At 36.3% G+C, this 23246-nt stretch overlaps 1 long non-coding RNA gene across 1 annotated transcript in view; it reads left to right on the top strand.

Moving 5' to 3' along the window:
• Positions 1 to 23246, top strand: part of LOC123379204 — a 148437-nt gene that overhangs the window by 65635 nt on the left and 59556 nt on the right. The gene's annotated exons all lie outside the window — the stretch shown is intronic.

Here is a 23246-nt window from a genome sequence, read left to right as displayed (position 1 = left end):
TCCATCATTTGGCTATTGTTGAGAGTGCTGCTATAAACATTGGGGTACAAGTGCCCCTATGCATCAGTACTCCTGTATCCCTTGGGTAAATTCCTAGCAGTGCTATTGCTGGGTCATAGGGTAGGTCTATTTTTAATTTTTTTGAGGAACCTCCTCAATGTTTTCCAGAGTGACTGCACCAGTTTGCATTCTCACCAACAGTGCAAGAGGGTTCCTGTTTCTCCACATCCTCGCCAGCATCTATAGTCTCCTGATTTGTTCATTTTGGCCACTCTGACTGGCGTGAGGTGATATCTGAGTGTGGTTTTGATTTGTATTTCCCTGATGAGGAGCGACATTGAGCATCTTTTTATGTGCCTGTTGGCCATCTGGATGTCTTCTTTAGAGAAATGTCTATTCATGTTTTCTGCCCATTTCTTCACTGGATTATTTGTTTTTCGGGTGTGGAGTTTGGTGAGCTCTTACAGATTTTGGATACTAGCCCTTTGTTCAATATGTCATTTGCAAATATCTTTTCCCATTCCGTTGGTTGCCTTTTAGTTTTGTTGGTTGTTTCCTTTGCTGTGCAGAAGCTTTTTATCTTCATGAGGTCCCAATAGTTCATTTTTGCTTTTAATTCCCTTGCCTTTGGGGATGTGTCAAGTAAGAAATTGCTGCAGCTGAGGTCAGAGAGGTTTTCTCCTGCTTTCTCCTCTAGGGTTTTGATGGTTTTCTGTCTCACATTCAGGTCCTTTATCCATTTTGAGTTTGTTTTTGTGAATGGTGTGAGAAAGTGGTCTAGTTTCATCCTTCTGCATGTTGCTGTCCAGTTCTCCCAGCACCATTTGTTAAAGAGACTTTTTTCCATTGGATATTCTTTCCTGCTTTGTCAAAGATTAGTTGGCCATACTTTTGTGGGTCTAGTTCTGGGGTTTCTATTCTGTTCGATTGGTCTATGTGTCGGCTTTTGTGCCAATACCATGCTGTCTTGATGATGACAGCTTTGTAGTAGAGGCTAAAGTCTGGGATTGTGATGCCTCCTGCTTTGGTCTTCTTCATAATTACTTTGGTTATTCGGGGCCTTTTGTGGTTCCATACAAATTTTAGGATTATTTGTTCTAGCTCTGCGAAGAATGCTGGTGTTATTTTGATAGGGAATGCATTGAATATGTAGATAGCTTTGGGTAGTATTGACATTTTAACAATATTTGTTCTTCCTATCCAGGAGCATGAAATATTTTTCCTTTTTTCGTGTGTCTTCTTCAGTTTCTTTCATAAGGTTTCTATAGTTTTCAGTGTATATATTTTTCACCTCTTTGGTTAGATTTATTCCTAGGTATTTTATGGTTTTTTTGGTCCAATTTTAAATAGGATCAATTTCTTGATTTCTCTGTTGCTTCATTATCTGTGTATAGGAATGCAACTGATTTCTGTGCATTGATTTTATATCCTGCAACTATGCTGAATTCATGGATGAGTTCTAGCAGTTTTTTGGTGGAATCTTTTGGGTTTACCAGATAGAGTATCATGTCATCTGCGAAGAGTGAAAGTTTGACCTTCTCCTGGCCTATTTGGATGCCTTTTATTTCTTTGTGTTGTCTGATTGCTGAGGCTAAGACTTCCAATACTATGTTGAATAACAGTGGCAAGAGTGGACATCCCTGTTTTGTTCCTGACCTTAGGGGGAGAGCTCTTAGGTTTTCCCCATTGAGGATGATATTAGCGGTGGGTCGTTCATGTATGGCTTTTATGATCTTGAGGTATGATCCTTCTATCCGTACTTTCTTGAGGGTTTTTATCAAGAAAGGATGCTGTATTTTGTCAAATGCTTTCTCTGCATCCATTGAGAGGATAATATGGTTCTTGTCCTTTCTTTTATGGTTGTGATACATCACATTGATTGTTTTGCGGATTTTGAACCAGCCCTGCATCCCAGGTATAAATCCCAGTTTGTCATGGTGAATAACTTTTTAAATGTATTTTTGGATCTGGTTGGCTAGTATTTTTGCATCCATGTTCATTAGGGAAATTGGTCTATATTTCTCCTGTTTTGTGGGGTCTTTGTCTGGTTTTGGAATCAAGGTTAATGCTGGCTTCATAGAAAGAGTTTGGAAGTTTTCCTTCCATTTCAATTTTTTGATACAGCTTCAAGAGAATAGGTGCTAACTCTTTAAATGTTTGGTAGAATTCCCCTGGAGAGCCATTTCACCCTGGACTCTTGTTTTTGGGAGATTTTTGATTACTGATTTGATTTCTTTACTGGTTATGGGTCCGTTCAAATTTTCTATTTCTTCCTGTTTCAGTTTTGGTAGTGTATATATTTCTAGGAATTTGTCCATTTCTTTCAGATTACCCATTTTATTGGTGTATAATTGCTCATATTATTCTCTTATTATTGTTTTTATTTCTGCTGTGTTGGTTGTGATCTCTCCTCTTTCATTCTTGATTTTATGTATTAGGGTCCTTTCCTTTTTCTTTTTGGTAAAACTGGCTAGGAGTTTATCAACTTTGTTAATTCTTTCAAAGAACCAGCTTCTGGTTTCAATGATCTGTTCTATTGGTTTTTTTTTGTTTGTTTGTTTATTTGTTTTTGTTGTTTTGCTTTTGGTTTTGATAGCATTAATTTCTGTTCTGATCTTTATTATTTCCTGTCTTCTGCTGGTTTTGGGTTTTATTTGCTGTTCTTTTTCCAGCTCTTTAGGAAAAGTTAGGTTGTGTATCTGAGGACATTCTTTCTTCTTTAGGAAGGCCTGGATTGCTCTATACTTTCCTCTTATAACCTCCTTTGCTGTGTCCCAGAGGTTTTGGGCTGTGGTGTTATCGTTTTCATTGGCTTCCATGTACTTTTAAATTTCCTCTTTAACTTCTTGGTTGGCACATTCATTCTTTAGTAGGATGTTCTTTAGTCTCCAAGTATTTGTTATCTTTCCAAATTATTTCTTGTGGTTGATTTTGAGTTTCATAGCATTGTGGTCTGAAAATATGCATGGTATGATCTTGATCGTTTTGTACTTGTTGAGGGCTGATTTGTTTCCCAGTATGTGATCTATTCTGCAGAATGTTCCATGTGCACTGGAGAAGAATGTATATTCCTTGGTGAGAAATGTTCTGAATATATCTGTTAAGTCCATCTGATCCAGTGTGTCATTCAAAGCCATTGTTTCCTTGTTGATTTTCTGTTTAGATAATCTGTTCATTGTTGTAAGTGGAGTGTGTTGAAATCCCCTATTATTTTGGTATTATCAATGAGTTTCTTTATGTTTGTGATTAATTGATTTATATATTTGAGTGTCCCACATTTGGAGCATAAATGTTTACAATTGTTAGGTCTTCTTGGTGGATAGACCCCTTAATTATTAAATAATGCCCTTCTTCATCTCTTGTTACAGTCTTTATTTTCAAGTCTAGATTGTCTGATATAAGTATGGCTACTCTGGCTTTCTTTTGTCAACCATTAGCATGATAGATGGTTCTCCATCCCCTTACTTTCAATCTGAAGGTGCCTTCAGGTCTAAAGTGGGTCTCTTATAAAAAGCATATAGATGGATCATGTTTTCTTATCCATTCTGTTACCCTATGTCTTTTGATTGTAGCATTTAGTCCAGTGACGTTTAGAGTGAGTACTGAAATATATGAATATCGCCATTATGTTTTTTGTAGAGTTTGAGTTTCTGCTGGTATTCTCTGTTCCTTTCTAGTCTTTGTTGCTTTGGTCTTTTTCTTTTTTATCTTTTTTCCTGTCTTTTCTCCCCTCAGAGAGTCCCCCTTAAAATTTCTTGCAGGACTGGTGTGGTGGTTATGCACTCCTTTAATTTTTCTTTGTCTGGAAAACTTTTAATCTCTCCTTCTATTTTCAATGACAGCCTTGCTGGATAAAAAATTCTTGGCTGCATATTTTTCCCATTTAGAAAGTTGAATATATGCTGCCACTCCTTTCTGGCCTGCCAAGTTTCTGTGGATAGGTCTGCTGCAAACTTGATCTGTCTTCCCTCCTAGGTTAAGGACTTTTCTCCTGTGCTGCTTTCATGATTCTTTCCCTGCCTGAGTATTTTATGAGTTTGACCATGATATGCCTTGTTGATGATCAGTTTTTGTTGAAAATTATGGGAGTCCTCTGTGCTTCCTGGATTTTGATGTCTGTGTCTTTCCCCAGGTTAGGAAAGTTTTCTGCTATTATTTGCTCATATAACCCTTCTGCCCCCTTTTCTCTCTCTTCCTCTTCTGGGACCCCTATGATTCTGATGTTGTTTCTTTTTAATGAGTCACTGATTTCTCTAATTCTTAAATTGTTCTCTTTTGCCTTAATCTCCCTCTTTTTTTCTTCTTCATTATTCTCCAAAGGTTTGTCTTCTATATCTCTGATTCGCTGTTCTCCCTCATCACTGTGGCATCCATCTGAGATTGCAGCTCAGTTATAACATTTTTTATTTCATCCTGACTAGCTCTTCTTTTATCTCCGAAGAAAAGAATTCTAATCTATTTTTGATCCCAGCTAGTATTTTTATTATTGTGATTCTAAATTCTGGTTCAGACCTCTTGCTCATATCTGTGTTGATTAAGTCCCTGGCTGACATTTTTCCTGTTTTTTCTTTTGGGGTGAACTCCTTTGTTTCATCATTTTAAAGGAAGAAAAGGAATTAATAAGGTAAAAAAATTAAAATTAAAAAATTTAAAACCACACACACAAAATCAAATAAATGATGTTAGATCCTAGGTGTGTTTTGGTGTGGTTGTTTATAGGAGTTTGATAGATTAGTGAAAAAAGGGAAAAAAAGGAAAACATTTGAAAATTTGAAAAAATGAATACAATGGAAAAGAATAAAATAAAATGATGGAAGTAAAATAGAATTTGAAAAATTTACAAAAAAGTAAAAAATACAGTAGAAAAAATAGAAATATTTTTAATAAAAATTGAAAATAAAATAAATTTTTTCTTTCTGTATTTAAGAAAAAGAAATGAAAAAGAAAAAAAAAAGAAAATTGAATAGATGGACCAGCGAACAGGCTGAAATACTATTGAAATTACATTGTTTTCCCCTAGAAGTCAAAGTATGAAGTACTTTATAGTCTAAACTAAGCAGAGGGAGACTTGTGCTGTTTCTGAAGAGCGAGATTGGCCCAGTTGGGTGGGGCTTAGTGTAATGGCTCTCCAGTAGATGGCGCTGCTAGCTTACTGTGGTGGATTGTGGCGCTTGCAAGGTGTATACACGCATGCGCGGGAATGGTGAAAATGGCGTCACCCAGCTATCCAGTCTCTAGTATCAGAACTCTGTTCTCCTGGATCAGCAATTTTGTGCACCCGTCCTTTGTCTTCAGCTTCTGTCCATTCCCTGCTTTTACACTGTCTGTGACTAAGCTGTCAGGTTGTCAGGCGGCATCTCCCTCCCAAGTTTTATCTCAGACATGGCCGTGTTTCCTGACCCCTCACAAAGCTGAGGGACTGCAGCTTTGACCTGCTCAGACCCTCTGGGGGAGGGTCTCACCGAGCAATGGCCGGGTGCAGGCCACACCCAGGAACGTTTGAGGGACCTTACTGCTGCCAACGTACAGAGACTGCATCTGGATCCCAGCCCGCCCCAGAGAAAGTTCACACGACCGTGTGGCAGCAATGTTTCGGTGACTATGGTAAATCACAACCCACATCTGGCACCAGGCTTCACCCTTAACAACCTTGTTCCAGCACCAGTGAATGTGGTTGTTCTCCCGGGTCCATTGTCGCCTTTCTCTGTGGGGGAGTCACACAGCCTCTACCAGATGTTCTTCCAGCAGGGGAACCGCTTCTCCCATGTGGCCTGAAAATCCAGGACTTCGCTCTGCTCCTGGAGATTCACCTTTCCCACCAGAGCACCACCTGGTATCGAGCTGCGGAGTTTCAGACTGCGTTCCCCCTGATTATAGAGTCTTAATGGAATTTGAACCCTCTCCTTTCCCTTTTCTCCCTTTTTAGTTCAGTCCCTGTGGCTGTTTCCACTTTTCCACTTTCTCTCCAGCTGCTTTTGGTGGGGGGTGCTTTTCCCTTACTCTCTCTGCTGTCTCTGTCTCCACCCTCTCTGCAAGCAAAAACAGCTCCTTGCCCTCTGCGGCTTCTCTCTCCTCCAGTTCACCTCTCCATGCTGTGTACCTGCTGAGTTCTGTGGTTCAGGTTGTGCAGATTGCTGTGTTAATCTGCAAATCAGTTTTCTAGGTGTGTAGGATGGTTTAGTGTTTATCTGGCTGTATTTCATGGATGCAATATACTAACAATATTCTATTAATATTGCTCAGGTCGATGGACTCAGCTGGAAGTTCTTACTTGGATATTCTCATGTAGTTCCAGTCAGATTTTAGATTGGATTTAAGTCCTCTTGAGGATTGACTGCTGGACATTCAGAATGACTCATTCACATGGTTGATAGTTGATGTTCAGCTGGGACTGTTAAGCAGATCGCCTCCATGTGTCCTCTCTAAGTAACTTGGACATCTCACAGCTTGGCAGTTGAGCTCAGAAGAGTGTCCCAAAAGCAATTTTTACAAGAGGCAGGAAACAAAAGCCCCAAGGCATGTAAGGAATATTCCTGCACGTGACGACGTATTATTTCTGCCATATTATATTGGCCAAAGCAGTCGTAAGATGGTGAAAAAAATAAACTCTGCTTGTCAATGGAGGCAATATCGCTTTGTAGAAGAACACAGAATATGAGAGATATTTTTGCAGCCAGTTTTAGAAAATACAATTTTCCACAACTTATAAATCTGAGGATCTGGCTGAATTTATCAAAAACTTGGTTGTTGAAAGATCAGTTACCCAAATAACTTGTATTTTATTTTACCACTGCTACCAATTTATCTAAAATTTACTTAAATTATTTTTAAAGTTTACAGTAATACTTAAGGGGCCATTGGAAGTTTTTGAGTGTTTGGGAATCCAGGGTTCTGGAGCCTTCAGGCTCTTTCCCAGCCCTGAATCTTACCTTTTTATGCCCTCCTCCCCACTCCTCCACTGATCTCCCTTTCTACTTCTCTTTCTTCATCTCCTATGCCTTCTGCTTCTTTCTTTCATCTGTCAGCCCTCCCTCTGCCATTTCTTGTGGCGGCATCTTGAGCCTTTGCTCAGTGTTGATCGTCTTTCTGTCTTTCTCCCAGCAACTCCATTTACTCATTTTTTAAAACATAACACTCCCACAGTACTTATCACATTGCTTATTTATATTATTTACTTTTCTATGTCTCTTACTAGACAGAGCAATTGGAGGTCAAAAATAGTGTCTTGCTCATCTTTATAGCTCCATTACCAGGCTTGACTCAGAGAAGGCCATCAATAAATGTTTGCCTATTGAATTACTTATGATTCAGAAACATCTTTGATAGCTTTTAGTGCAGGTCCAGAAACAAGAAGATGAAATTTAACAGCAGTAAATATAAATTTCATTATTTAGGCTCAAATGGTTTGCTTTAGTGCATTTGTGAATGACTCTGCTTGTTGGCAATTCATGTGAAAATATTCTCATGGGATTTTGGTATATACAATTTCAGTATTAGTCATGTATGAAAAAATATAGTACAATGTTAGGCCTGATGAAGACCCTAGAAATAATTTCACTTAAAGAAATATAAAAGGAATAAAAATGTGTGACTTGGAGAAGACTTCTAGAAAATATGATAGTTTTTTCAAGCGACTGAGAGGCTAGCATGTGGAGATTCTGCCAGCTATTGAGTATGTCTATTCCGATTATGCATTCTGGAACTGGGGAACTAGTCACAGGATGTTCAGGGACTCACTGAGTTCACTGTGAGATGGACTTGAGTTGAACTCCAATGATCACCTGACCTTCATAGGCCCCTACTCTGACTGTGGGCCATAGTGATATTTTGAGACTTCTGGAATCAGTATCAGTACAGAGCCAGTGTGCAGTAGTCTCTGAAAGGTCTGATTCTTTCTTTTGCCCCAATGTGCAGTTACTCTGGTAGAAGTTTATAGGTCCCTTTGGGGAAGGCTGGGAGAATGATTACCAGTACACATTTTTGGCAGTGTACTGGGATCCTTCCTCAAGGGGAAGACCTCCATTTCATTCATGGAATTCTGGGTCTGTAAACTGACTTAAATTAGGAAATTGATTGAGGGGCCATGACTCTCTGTTTTTATGATGCAAGTTAGACTTTTGTTCACTTGATCTAGTGCTTTCCTGCTTATACATATCAAGTATGAATTTAGCGGGCTTTTCCTTTCAACTATAAGAACACCATGATCAATAAGCCAGTGCCATAGTTCTGTGAAAATAAGATCATTCCGATTGTTGATTTGACTCTGCTGTCCATTACAGTTACCATACACCTTACCATAGATGGTTGAATACTGCCATATAGCCCCTGTCATCCCAGGATCCAATTACTCCCACTGCATTTAGAGTTCCCAATATACTGGCTGCAGTTCCCACTGTAAGGTCTGGTTTTCAGAGAAGAGCAATCACAAAGCTGTTCAAGGATGCCAGAGTTCCCCTCACAAACTTATCCCTCACTGCAGTGGTGAAAAGTATATCTTGACTCTTCCAGTGTGGGAGAATAGATCTGAAATGGTAAATCCACTCTAACATTCCAATCTCCCTAAGCCTTTGAATCCCTTTCTCTACATTAAACCAAAGCAAGCGTGGCATTTCTCCTTTGCTCACTGTGGGCAATCTTTTGATCCCTGTTTTAGCCAATCAGCCAACCAAACTCTTAGAGATCTTTTCTTTTCTTTCTTTTCTTTCTTTTCTCTTCTTTTCTTTTCTTTTCTTTTCTTTTCTTTTCTTTTCTTTTCTTTTCTTTTCTTTTCAGACCTTTTTAATATCCCTAAGCTATAACATTAAATGCAGAATCTGCTAGTGAGTCCATTCAGTAAATTCAGCCTGATGCAACTTTATGTTTTTTCCACCATTATCCCATACCCTTAATATCTATTCTCACACGTGTTGCCTGGATTTCTGTCTGTATAGAAAGCTTAAGCTTTTGGAGTGTTAGCACACCTCCTCACTGGTCACACCTTGTACCACATGAGAGCCAATGGTGTAGTTTCAGTCTGAATGCTGGCAAGCTCAGGATGCAGGAAGAGTAGATGTCTCAGCTTGAAGCTGAAGGCAAGAAAAAAAATTGATTCAGTACTAGAGACATATTTCTTTAAGACTCAGTACATTTACTTTTATACAAAGTATTCAGGGGGGTCTGGTTGGCTCCATTGGTTGAGTGTCTGACTCTTGATTTCAGCTCAAGTCATGATCCCTGGGTGGGCTTCTTGCTGAACATGGAGCCTGCTTAAGATTCTTTCTCTCTCTCCCTCTGCCCCTCTCCTCAGTGTTCTCTCTCTCTCTCAAAAAAAAAAAAATTCAAAGGATGAAGACTTGTATGTAGGACCTTTAAGATGGATGTTTATTGTCAGCTAGCCATTGTTTTCTCTAACAAACTTTTATCCAGGAATAAGTGCAAGGTATACTTTATTATAAAAAATGTGTTTTGCCTCATTTTAGTTGTCAAAGGTTTGAGGATCACAGCCTAGGGGATCATATAAAAGTTAAAATGTGAGAAGTAATTTTACAGAGTCAAAACCAGAGATGAGACTATAAGAGCACTGAATTGGAGGGTGAACTAAGAGGTATGTGAGATTCTTTCAAACTCTGAGTTTCTCAAAAATGATATGAGAAAGAAAACAAGCTTGTTATTTCTCATGGTGATGACTCATTTCTTAATTCTTTATAATAAGTTGAAATTTTAAGAAATATTCACTTTTGGGGGTGCCTGGGTGACTCAGATGGTTAAGCGTCTGACTCTTGATTTCAGCTCTGATTGTGATCTCACCCTTCGAGAGTCTGAGCCCTGCATTGGGCTCTATGTTGACAGCACGGAGCCTGCCTGGGATTCTCTCTCTCCCTCTCTTTCTGCTGCTCCCCCACTTGTGCTCTTTCTCTCTCTTAAAATAAATAAATAAATATTAAAAAAATACTCACTTTTGGAAACAAAACACCAATTTGCTTATAAGTTACAATATAAATGTGTTGCACTTATAAAAATACCTAATTCAACACCAGTAAACCAAATAATTCAATTAAAAGATGGGTAGAAGACATGAACAGACATTTCAACAAAGAAGACTTACAGAGGGCCAACAGATACATGAAAGATGTTTAATATTACTCATCTTTAGGGATCTGCAAATTAAAAACACAATGAGAGCTCACCTCATACCTGTCAGAATGGCTAAAATAAAAACCGCAAGAAACAACAAGTGCTGGCAAGGATGTGGAGGAAAAGGAACCCTACTGCACTGCTGGTAGGAATGCAAATTGGTGCAGTCACTGTGGAAAATGGTATGGAGGTTCCTCAAAAGTTAAAAATAGAACTACATTGTGATCCAGTAATCACTCTCCAGTAATTTACCCAAAGAATAAAAAACACTAATTCTAAAGGAAATATGCACCCCTATGTTTATTGCAGCCAATAACCAAATTATGGAAGCAACCTAAGTGTCATCAATAGATGAATGTATAAAGAAGAAGTGATCTGTATATATGTGTATACACACACACACACACACACTGGAATATTATTCAGCCATAAAAAGAATAAAACCTTGCCATTTGCAGGAATAACATGGCTAGAGCTAATGCTAAGTAAAATTAGAGAAAGATGAATACCATATGATTTCACTCATATGTGGAATTTAAGAAAAAATTGCACAAAGGAGAAAAAAAGACAAACCCAAAACACACTTTTTCTAGAAAACAGAGGGTTACCAGAGGGGAGATGGTGGGGGATGGGTGAAATAGGTCATGGAGATTAAGAGTACACTTACCTTGATGAGCACTGAGTAACATATAGAATTGCTGAATCACTATATTGTACACCTGAAACCAATTTAACACTGTATGTTAACCATACTGGAATTAAAAAGTGGATTGATGCTCTCAAAAACAAAACAAAACAAAACAAAAACCCCTAATTCATCCTTTAGGTCTACTTCTGGTGTATCATAGTGAGTTCATGTATTTTCTTCTTCAGAGAAAAAATATTTATGAAACTTCTAATTTTTTTCAGGTTTAATAATTTTTAAAAAGTTAACTGAAAAAATGGACTTGGGAGGTAACTAAACTAAAAAATATCTTTTTTTTTTTGGTTTAAAAAGTTTGGGCTATTCTGTTATAGTTACATCATTTAACAATGGAAGGGTGATATTCAAATATTTCATTACTTAGGAGTTAGAGCTGGCTGGTCAGATAGAAGCCTATAAAACTAAGACTGGGAATTGGATTCTGTGATAACAATGATTGGGAATATTAAACTTGCAGGCTAGAATGGTGGTTTCCTTTAGAACTTGTTTGCCTTCTAAACCTCTGATGAAATACTAATAAAGACACAGAAAAGTAAAATGTATGTGAGCCCTGGAAATAAAGGGATAAGCATTTACTAGAAGAAAGACAGGAAGTGATAATCCTATGTTCTTTAAAATTGATGAGGATGGCTTAAGGAACAGGATGAAAAACTCCATCCTCTGGACCAAAATAAAGATTTTTTTTGGAGCTTAGGTGAGAGATTTCTGTGAACTTCTCCATGGCTTTAGCCCTGGGATAAAGAAAGAATGTAGGTAACAGCTAGAGGATCAAAACTAAAAATGTAAGCATTGGAAGTTAAGATATAAAAGGATTTGTGGGGGTTGAAATCCTAAAGTGGAAACTGTCACAGAACTAAATGCACATTCAGAAATTATTATTGAAAAGGAGGATTATGTTTTAAAAGTAGTAACAATAATCTGAGTCTATTTTCCCAAAATCAGTTGATAGAAAAAAAAGAAGGGAGTGAGGTAATAAAAACACAGCACAAGTTTATCTTCTGTATGGTGCTGACAAGAGTAACTGATTCATTTTTCACTTTATACTTAGAGAATATAGACTGTCATCAGTTTCTAAATGTACACTAAGGGTTAGTTTTTCCTCTTTTCAAGAGTTATATCCTACTGTTATACACCGGACTGTTGAATTTTTTATTTGTCCTTCTTGAGTTGTCCACTTTTTAGTTTTCTTTAGGGTAACCTACTCTTTCTAGACCCACCATCTCCTTGTGGAACCCCATTTTACTTGATGGTGGTGCTGAAAAGTCATGAACACAGATACCCCTGCAGTGTGCCGCTCTATATTCCTTTAGTCTGTTATGTATTTATTCTCAACAATAACCCAGAAGAGTTGGAGTCACTAAGGAATATTTCAGTGTAAGAGGGGAAAATTAAATCTGTATGCTAAATGTGACTAATCTATGGGAAAGCCCTCGAAAAGTAAGACTGTTCTCACTGGTCTGCTCCACTTCCTTAGCACAGCCAAATTTGCTCAGATCTGGGCCTCACTGACAACAAAAAGAGAATCTCTAATTGGGTTTTCAAAGCCGTCCAAATATAGTGACTATAAAATTATAAGGAAAGTTTGGAAATAAAATAACCAGGCAAATACGAATCAAGAAAATTGAGGCTGTAAATTTAATTTTGGAAAAAATGGAATTAATGGCCAAAACATCATATAGGACATAAAAAGATATAATAATATAGTGTGACCGTATTTATAGGCATATAACTGGCAGAACTACTAAAACAGGTAAATAAACCAACAAGAAATGAAAGTAGAGATTTTAACATATTTCTCGAGAATTTGATACTAAGAAAGAAATAAAGATATTTTAATAATATAGGTAGTATGTTTTTGCTTATATATAAATTTATGCCCAGGAAGGAGAGAAATATTCTTCCCAAGCATACATGAGATAATTATAAAAATTGACGATGAATTCATTCATTAAGAAAGGCTCAGTAAATCCCCCAAGTAAATTCCATGGAGACTAGACTGTCTCACCAAGCCCAATGCTACTAAATAAACCTTGCTTTAAAAAGGAGCTGTGAAGAAGAGTTATGAAATTCCTAGAAGAGTGAGGCGTAGGTAAGTCTGCTGTATACTCAGGGTTTGTGCACTTTCTGTGCATGTGTTATATTTCAGTAAACATTTATTTAAAAAACTAGAAATTGCCCAGATTAAAAAAAAAATAAAATTAAATCCCACTGAAGTTTTGGTTGCAGTTACATTAAGCCTTGCAAATAATTTAGGAAGGATGAATGTCTTTAAAAATTGACATTTAATTTCATTTTGAAAAAGCCAATCTTTCAACAGAAAATTACTATTCCAAAACACGTCACTTATAGAAACTATCTTAGAATGGTGTTCCTGGGGCGCCTGGGTGGCTCAGTTGGTTGAGCGCCTGACTTCGGCTCAGGTCATGATCTCGCAGCCTGTGAGTTCCAGCCCCGCGTAGGGCTCTGTGCTGACAGCTCAGAGCCTGGAGCATGTTTCAGATTCTGTGTCTCCCTCTCTCTGACCCTCCCCCATTCATGCTCTGTCTCTCTCTCTGTCTCAAAAATAAATAAACGTTAAAAAAAAAAAAAAAAGAATGGTGTTCCTGCAATCATATAACTTGATTATCCCACTTCAGTGGGATTTAATTTTATTTATTAATTTATTGTATCATTTAAAATTTGTTTTGGTTAATGCAATTGTTTAGATAGATCATGGTGCAGAAGAATTCAACATTGTAGCTTTCATTGATCTATTTGAACCCATATGAGTGGTAAGTCAATATTAGCATTTTATTTACTGAATATATTTGAGTAAAATTGCAAATAGCACATGTTGAGTCTAAAGGCAAAACTTATTTTATATTTTCTGCATTTCTTGCATGAAAAGAGGTTGATTTTACTGTCAACCAGATAATAGCCCATTATCTTTATATTTTGATTATTTTATTACTGACTTGAAGGATATTTTAAATTTTGAAAAATGCCTATCGTAGGCATATCTGTTCTATGAGGCTTGTTTATTTCTTTACACAAAGAACACTTTTGAAAATGAAATTAGAAAACTAAGTAATAAAGTAATAACAATACCAGAAACAACTAGTATAGCTTTTATAGATTAGGTAGGAAATGAATCGATTGCTTATCTTAGTCACTTTTGAGAGTATAATTTTTTACGAATTCAGAAATATATTCATCATATAATCCTGATTGCAATAGTGAATTCCTGTTAATGATAATAGTTTATGCATCATTTAAAGGATAATTACACATTTTTTTATAGTTTATTTCTTTGGTCAAATTTGATCTGTAATTTCAGATAGCATAAATGCCTTAATTTCCAAATGCAAAGAAGAATGTGACCTGTGTTCTTTAATATATTTTCTAGCATTAAAAATATTCATGGTCTGTTCTTTAAAAATATCTTTTCAACTTACAGTAACAAGATTGTAAAGAGATGTTATTACCAAGAGAGATACTAGCTTGATTCAGATGATAGGATAAATGTAGTTAGTATAATTTTAATAATAAGCTTCTCTGGTTTATTGTTATTTAAACCACTTTAAATAACCCTGATCTACATATTTTTTTCTTTTTAAGATTAAATCCTCCTTTTTAAAATGTGTGACTGGAATTTATAATACTCATTTTTGCATGGCTTTCATGACATACAGAATGAAGTTAATTCCATTTCTTTTAATTTTTCACTCGTCCACTTTTACAAATAGTTGCTGATATGAAATTAAGTTTCCTCCTGTTTTTGGTTAGAACTTTCTGCTGTGGCTTATTTAGTTGACTTATGATTATATGTGCTGCTTTTCATCTTTTCTAGGGAGAGAGGTATAAACAAATCACCTTGGAAGTACTGAAGTCATCCTTCCTCTATTGTCTTGAGAAAGGGGTTGTAATATATTTTATATTTAGATGCTCAATGCCTGGCTCAATTCTCATGGAAAGGATTGGGATTCTGGTCCCTGAGGTTGCTATCACCAGAATCAGTCTAGACCCAGTGCTGCTCTAGGGTGACTGCCTACGTGAGGAGAGAGTTACACCAGTGAAATGAGAGGTTAGCATTAAGCATAGTGCTTTAGGGCCTCCTCAGGATACCACGGTGTTCTGCACAGGTATAGACCCTTATGAAAAAGGCAAAGTTAGGAAAGGAGTGTCATTAATATTAGGTTCTTCCTTCCTTCAGACTCTCTAAATGTCTTTCATTGCTTACTAAAAATAACTTGAAAATATCATCTTGTTGAACTTTTCTCTCTTTTAATAATTTTCTCCAATTGTCAGTGGATTTTCTAGAAAATGTTTCCATAAGCATATGTTTAAAACCAGGCTTGGTAACTGCATCAAGTGATTTTTTAAGATCAATAAATTTTACATTTAACCTGTGTTTCAAATTTGTTTTCAAGAAGTAAGTATCAGCTCTTCTATTATGTTTTATTCTACAAAAACTTAAGTTGATATTTTGATGACATGTATTTCAAGCTGAGGTAGTTCTGATTCAGGAATATTCCATTTAGTATCTTTATGTAAAGGAGGCATATTTTAAAAAGATTTTTTATTTAGTTTTATTTTTATTATTTTAAAATTTTTAATGTTTATTATTTTTGAGAGAGAGACAGAGTGTGAGTCGGGGAGGGTCAGAGAGAGAGAGGGAGACACAGAATCCAAAGCAGGCTCCAGGCTCTGAGCTGTCAGCACAGAGCCGGATGCGGGGTTTGAACTTGTGAAATGTGAGATTATGACCTGACTCCAAGTCAGACGCCCAACCAACTGAGCCACCCAGGTGCCCCAAAAGATTTTTTAAAATTATTTTTAAGTAATTGCTACACTCAATATGAGGCTTGAACTCACGACCTGGAGATCAAGAGTCATACGCTCCACCAACTGGCCAGCCGGGTGCCTCAAAAGAGGTATGTTTTGATGAGTGATTAGAAAAGTTTGATGTGGTTTCAAAGCAATGCTCCAAACATCAATAATGCAGCCAGCCAGAAGATGTCACTATTGTGTATAGAATGTATAAAAGAAGAGAAAAAGCCAATAATTTTTGTACAGTTCCATTGTGTCTCTTCTAATCTTGCTAAATTTCCTCCGGAGCTCTTTGAAAGAACACACTGGGGTGAAACATTGTCTTCAAGCTGACAGGCAGCGAAAAATTACTACATTCATTGGACTGGCATGTCAGTCAGTCATACAACTACATCTTTTCATTTGAAAAAAAAGAGATTAAAGTAAATTGGCAGAAAAGTTCCACCTCAATTAAGAATTTTGTATGGTGCTAAGTGGGAATTAATAACCACACAGTATATTTGTTTTACCTTTTGTAAAAGAGTGTGTCTATCATAAGTAAATTTAGCAGACATTAATTAAGAAAAATCAAACTGTTTTGCAAATGCCTGTGATTAAAGTAATAGTTCATTTAAAGCAGAGAATAAGCTGCCAAAATATACATTTTAACATAAGATTAATGAGTGTCTCTAATAGAGTACATTCTTAAGCAATACTCTAGTCTGTTAAATTGAAAAGTTCTTTTTATAATGAAAATGATGGCATCCCCGTACTTGGTGCTGTGAAAGACGTTTACCAGAGAAGTTTCCTTCAGTTCTTGCAGAGTTTTTTTCTGTTCAGGCAAAGAACCAAGATTGGCGGGAGCTTGTTTGTGGATGAAGAACTTTCCTGGGCATGTTTACTGTAGGAGAAGTGAGGGAAGGCAGGTAAACATGAACTGGATCCTACATGCCTGAAAGGCTTAGCAAAGTGATGTGGTCTGAACAGCTGGACTTAATTCGGGTCACTGGTTGGTCTGACAGGCAGGATATCGAAGGCAATGCAATTAGGCAACTTCAGAAATGTTTCCCACTGAGTGAGTTATTTATTTATTTATTTATTTATTTATTTATTTATTTATCATAAAATGTTGTGTTATTTTACCCTTCTCTTCATTTAGTCCCTAATTGAAGTCTACCTTTAATAAATGTATTTCTGCATTGAGAGAGAACATCTTGAAATTTTCAATTTAAAAAGTATTCCCTTTTCTGTTTAAGGGAATCATTGAATCTTTTTCTAAAATCTATAAAATAAAAAAAAATTAGTGTTTATTTATTTTTGAGAGAAAGAGAGAGAGTGGGGGAGGGGCAGAGAGAGAGGGAGACACAGAATCTGAAGCAGGCTCTGGGCTCTGAGCTGTCAGCATAGACCCAACATGGGGCTCGAACCCAGGAACTGTGAGATCATGACCTGAGCTGGAGTCTGACGCTTAACTTACTGAGACACCCAGGTGCCACTAAAATATACAGAATTTTAATTTATAGATAATTTATATTTAGCTAATGCTTATCAAGGGCTTGCTATGTATCAGGTATTATTTCAAGTGCATTACATGGAGTACCTATTCACAAATCTGCGACGTAGGTTCTAATATTACTGAAACACAGAGAAGGTAGTCAGTTATCCAAGGTTACTATGCTAAAGAGAGGCAGAGTCAACATTCCAAAGCAGGCAGTCTGGCATTAGAGAGCAGTTTTAACCACACTATTCCACATTGTTTCTCTAAAATGTATGAAATACACCATTTAGTTGTGGTTATGTCTGTATCAAAAAAACTTGTTGCAATTTTCTGCTGAGAATTCAAGGCAAATGGAAAAAGTTTTCACAATCTTCCTTATCCTACTAACATAGGTGGAAATAATTGATCTTGTTAAAATATGGACACTGATTTTATTTTTGCATTCATCTTAACCTATCTTGAATATTTAGAAGAGCTAGGGAACATTTAATCTTCCTTCAGTATATAATTTTCTATTCTTAAAAAGATGGTAATTTTTAGTGAAGGATCCTTTGAATTGTGATCTCATTATTTCAGAAGGGAAGGAATTTGAGTTCTTTTCATTTCTAGGTTTATGAACAACAGTGCCCATTTGAACAGTTGGGATCAGGGTGAATATTTTAGCCCTACTTATATTAATATTTTAGCCCAATTTGGGGCGCCTGGGTGGCGCAGTCGGTTAAGCGTCCGACTTCAGCCAGGTCACGATCTCGCGGTTCGTGAGTTCGAGCCCCGCGTCGGGCTCTGGGCTGATGGCTCAGAGCCTGGAGCCTGTTTCCGATTCTGTGTCTCCCTCTCTCTCTGCCCCTCCCCCGTTCATGCTCTGTCTCTCTCTGTCCCAAAAATAAATAAACGTTAAAAAAAAATATTTTAGCCCAATTAGATGATGGCAAAATTTATTGACCCATGTGTTACCTGGGGCATAACATAACAGATAGACACTTTATCAAAGATGGACTTAAAACAGTACATACTAACACGTATTTCTACAAATAACTTTCATTATAAAAGAGAAGAGAGACACCTTAAAATAAATATCTGTGCTATTTTTTTTGTGTGGCTTATTGACTCTAACAACTTGAGAATCTTTTGAGATTTCCTAATTGAGATTAGAGGTTATGAATAATTTATTACCCAAAGGCCAAAAGGATGCAATGGATTTTGTACCGACAGATATAATAGAGATTTCTAGATGATAAGATCACTAGGCAGTTCACTTTAGCCACTTGAGCCATTATTTTTTAATGTTTCTTTTTTAGTGAGGTATAATTGACATATAACATTGTATAGTTTAAGGTATACAACATGTTGATATGATACATCTATATATTACAATATGATTACCACTGTAACACTGTAATCATTAGCTAACACCTCTATCATATCACACAATTGTAATTTCTTTTTTTGTGATGAGAACATTTAAGATTTAGTCTCAGCAACTTTGAGGTATAGAGTATTGTTCACCATAATTACGATGCTGTGCATTAGATCTCCAGAACTTATTTACCTTCTAGTTGCAAAGTTTGTACCCTTTAACAAAGTCTTCCCAATTCCCCTGCCTCCCAAGCCTTGGTAACCACCATTCTACTATGAGTTTGGCTTTTTTTTTTTTTAGAGTCCACATATAACTTATAATCATATAATATTTATTTTTCACTGTCTGGATTATTTCAGTTAGCATAATTCCCTTGAGGCCCATCCATGTTGTTGCAAATGGCAGGATGTCCTTCTTTCTCATGGCCGAATAATATTCCATTGTGTATATATACCATATCTTCTTTATCCATTCATCTGTTATGCACATGTATATTGTTTCCATATCTTGGCTATTGGGAATCATGCTGCAATAAACTTGGGCATTCAGATAGCTTTTTGATACCTTGTTTTCATTTACTGTGCATATCATATATACCCAGAAGTGAGATTGCTGGGTTGTATAGTACTATTTTTGATTTTTTGAGGAACCTCCACAGTTTTTCATGGTGGTTGCACAAGAGTTCCTTTTTCTCCACATCCTCACTGACACTTGTTATCTCTTGTCTTCTTGATGATAACCTTTCTAGCAGGTATGGGGTGATATCTCACTGTGGCTTTGATTTGCATTTTTCTGATGATTAGTGATGTTGAGTGCATCCTTCTACAGCTCAGCTGGGTGAGTGGAGGACTATAGACTGGACATGTGAGGCATTTGTTTCAATCAGGTGTAATGCTTTAGAGTATAACAGGGAAATACCAGTTCAGAATGCCTTACTTCTTATGGAACTTATAGATTGAGAGTAATGTCACTTTGAATAAATAGATTGATATAACAAATACGAGTTATCTTCTTATGGTTAAATAACTTAATGAGGGATATGTGACAGTAAAACTTCTGCTCTTATAAACCATAATGGAAGGAGCAGGGATTGTGGTTATTTCTATTTTGTAGGTTCACAGAATATACCATTCTCATTCATTCTCCCTGTTTTTAGAGTAGATAATCTTGGGTAAGGAGTATAGCTCCTTATAAAATTTTTAGTTTACTTGGGGAAACAAGTCATAACTCTATGTATCTATAGATTTATGAGAGTATAATTAATTATCTGAGGGAAAAGAAGATAAAGTTAGATTAATTATATTGACAGTCAGATTTTTATGCATTCATGGGTGAGGGAGAGCTTGCTATAAACCAAGAAAATCAGGGAAGACTTCATGGGTGATATGAAGCTTGAGCTGGGCTTTGCAAAATTGGTAAGGAAAGGTGTCTTCCAGACAGATGTAGGTGAAGAGAGACAGCGCTGAGTAAGGAAGGTATGAGATGAATCTGGCAAAGTTAAAAGTTTCTGGGAGATAACTTTTGGTTGACTTAATGCAAACCAATTTCTACTGGTAGAAATTCTCCTTTGAGTACAGGTCATGCTGGTAATAAAGTCTAGGATTGCCTTGGGTTAAAGAATTTCATATTAATTCCAATTCAATACTACTGTTAGGAAAAAATTCTCTTTTTATTTCATTTTCCCGTAGGAGAAGAATATATCCTATCAATTAAATTACTCTGGTAATTGAATTTTATATGGGGACTCAATAATATATAACTCCAATGTTTCCAATATTTGTGATAAAATTTGCTCTGAAGTAGAATCCGCTGGAACCATCACGGCTCAGAAATTGATAAGGCTAATGCTCTTTCCTCTGTATCAAGGATACTGTTTGAACGGTGTCTTTTTGGAACTGGAAGAGAAATGAGAGTACAAAGTTGGAAGACATTTATGGAGTTTTACTGAAAAATAGGATTCTAGTAATCTAATACCCACTCTTACATACTATAATGGCAAAATAACATTCTCTGAAGGAGGGAGCATTCTTGATATAAAAACAGAGTTAGTCTAAGAAGTAGAAAACCACTTTTCAACTCTAACTTGAGTTATAGGAATTCTTGTCATAGGGAACAGTTTCAATTTTATTTCATACTTCCATAATTAGAAATATGTATGGTGGAAATAATTTTGATACATGACAACATAGTGCTTGTTACAGTTCAGTTGTACATACTAAATATTAACTAACTTTTGAGAGCAGCTGATAAATTGAAATAATTTTAAAGTAGGTGATTGTACGTAATAAATTTTTTGTCAGTTGCAAGACTTGAAAAGAGATCTTTTTTGATGGAGTAAAAAAAATCATCTGGATCTCAAAAGCAGATTTAACAAACCATTTTTCTCTGATAGTACTCAAAAATTTTATTTTATTTGTATGTTTTGATGAGGGCTGGAATGAAGGTTACACAAAATACCATATTTTGAGAAATTGGATATATTATCCCAATTTAAGTATGATTATAAGCAAGTGTGATTTTAAATTTAAAAAAATTATTTATTTTGAGAGAGAGAGAGCACGGACGTGGGTGAGCACAGGAGTAGGATAGGGGCAGAGAAAGAATCCCAATCAGGCTCCACACCCAGTGCTCAGCGCAGAGGCCATCACAGGGCTTGATCTCACGAACCATCAGATTATGACCTGAGCCAAAATCAAGAGTGGAATGCTTAACTGACTGAGCCACCCAGGCATCACCAACCGAGTGTGATTTTAAGCATATTTTTCTTAGCTAAATATTGGTAGAAATTTAAATTTTCAGAAAAATTTATCAGTATTCAGTCAGGAAGTTATTCTTTTAAAAAAATTTTTTTAAATGTTTATTTAATATTATATTATATATATTATATTATATATTATAATATATTATATTATATAATCTATATATAATATATATTAAATTATTATATAATAAAATAAAAATAAATTTAATATTTATTTTTGAGACAGAGGGAGACAGAACATGAGTTGGGGAGGGGCATAGAGAGAGGGAGACACAGAATCTGAAACAGACTCCGGGCTCTGAGCTGTCAGCACAGAGCCCGATATGGGGCTCGAACCCACAAACCATGAGATCATGACCCGAGCTGAAGTCGGACGCTTAACCGATTGAGCCACCCAGGTGCCCCAGGAAGTTATTCTTAAAATCATACTTATTTTTAAGGTAGTTGCTGTGATAAATCACGGAACCAATTCTGTTAAATTATACTCCACTTAGGGAGTGGGCATTTTGATGGCCATTAAACATTAGCGACTATGGCACTTAAAGAAAGAATCTTTTGCTATTTCAGGGATTGTTACAGTTCTTGATGCTCAACAGTCACAGGAACAGAGACTTTGTAGGACCAGATAGAAATCAGCTCACCATTTGCTCTCACTCTGTTGGAGAACTATAAAAAGAGTTATTAGGAATCTTGTCTATTGTGATAGTATTACAGGTTTAAGCACATCCTCTGTAAACACCGTAGCTATTCCTCCCAAGTGTAGCTTATTCAGTAAAGGACTGAAATCTCTATAAATTTTATGCCTGGTCAAATATTCTTTATTTTCTAATTTTTTTTATCAGATCCTACTGACTCTCTTTTTCATCATGTTCAGATGGTTTGGATATACGGCCTGTGGTTTCTATCTGTTGTCATATTTAATTATTTTCCTTAGTTACATGGACATTTGTTTTCCTATATCCATAGTATATATGAGTTTCAATGAAAGGTATTGAATTTACTTTCTGTGGATTGTTCCTTGGGAGAATAAAAACGTATACACAAGCATGTAAGCATTTCCTTCCCTTATGAAATGGTTTACCAAGTTTTGACTAAAATTAAAAAAATAAAACCACTTTCATTTTAGTAGAAGTTGGTATTTCCTAGATATTTCCCCAATATTCAAGTAAAAATTATGAGGCACACATCTCTGTTAGATGAAAACCTCCAGGTCCTGGCCTTTTGATTCATGGAGTGTAAAATGTCCAGTTTCTTTCTCGACATTTCATTCACTCCTCTGAGAGAGTAAAACCCAATGCAGTGAGTTTGGGAGAAGAAACTGAGTGACCTTATTCTCTTTCTTGCTCTATTTCTTGTGTTCTTCCATCTGACCACTGAAGAGTCCTTGAATTTGGGTCTCCTTCTGCCTGCCTTTGGCGGAAGCCTGGAACAATCCTACACTGCCTTTGCCTGAAGACTCATCTGTCTTACCAGGGTAAACTATCAAAATGCCTGGAAACACTGTGGGTCTAAAACCATATTCTCCAATCTATTTCATTAGAGGTAGAGGTGATATTTGGCCTGAAACTTGAGTCTGTCTCCCAACTGTTTTCAAACTTAGTACGGGAACAAGCAAATATTATTTGTTTGACCACTTAAACCCCCAACTGTCATAATATGCCCCCCTTTTGTGGTTTTATTTCACATAATAAACACTCAAGCTCTTACTTTCACCTCACTGGGAGAAATGTTTTGCTCTCTCAGCACTTTTTCCCCTGGTTCTAAATAATAAATTCAACTTAGTAGAAATGAAGTACTATGACTTCAGAAAATGAAGCAATTCCAAAAGGATCACATGTGAGGTTTGCTCATTACCAAGTGAGCAAAGAATGATTTTTTAAAAGTGATTTAAATTTTTTAGGATTTCATTAATACTTTATATTTTATATTAGTTCAACTCACAAATTGTAGCAAAAGATTGCGCATGTACTTTTACAAGAAGTTTTAGGCCCTGAGACAAATTGGAAAGGGACTGGGATGAATGAAA

The sequence above is a fragment of the Felis catus genome, chromosome C1 (genome assembly GCF_018350175.1).
Source record: "Felis catus isolate Fca126 chromosome C1, F.catus_Fca126_mat1.0, whole genome shotgun sequence".
In the NCBI taxonomy this organism is placed as follows: domain Eukaryota; kingdom Metazoa; phylum Chordata; class Mammalia; order Carnivora; family Felidae; genus Felis; species Felis catus.
Note: the sequence above shows the minus strand (reverse complement) of the source record. Positions and strands in the feature narration are given on the sequence as shown.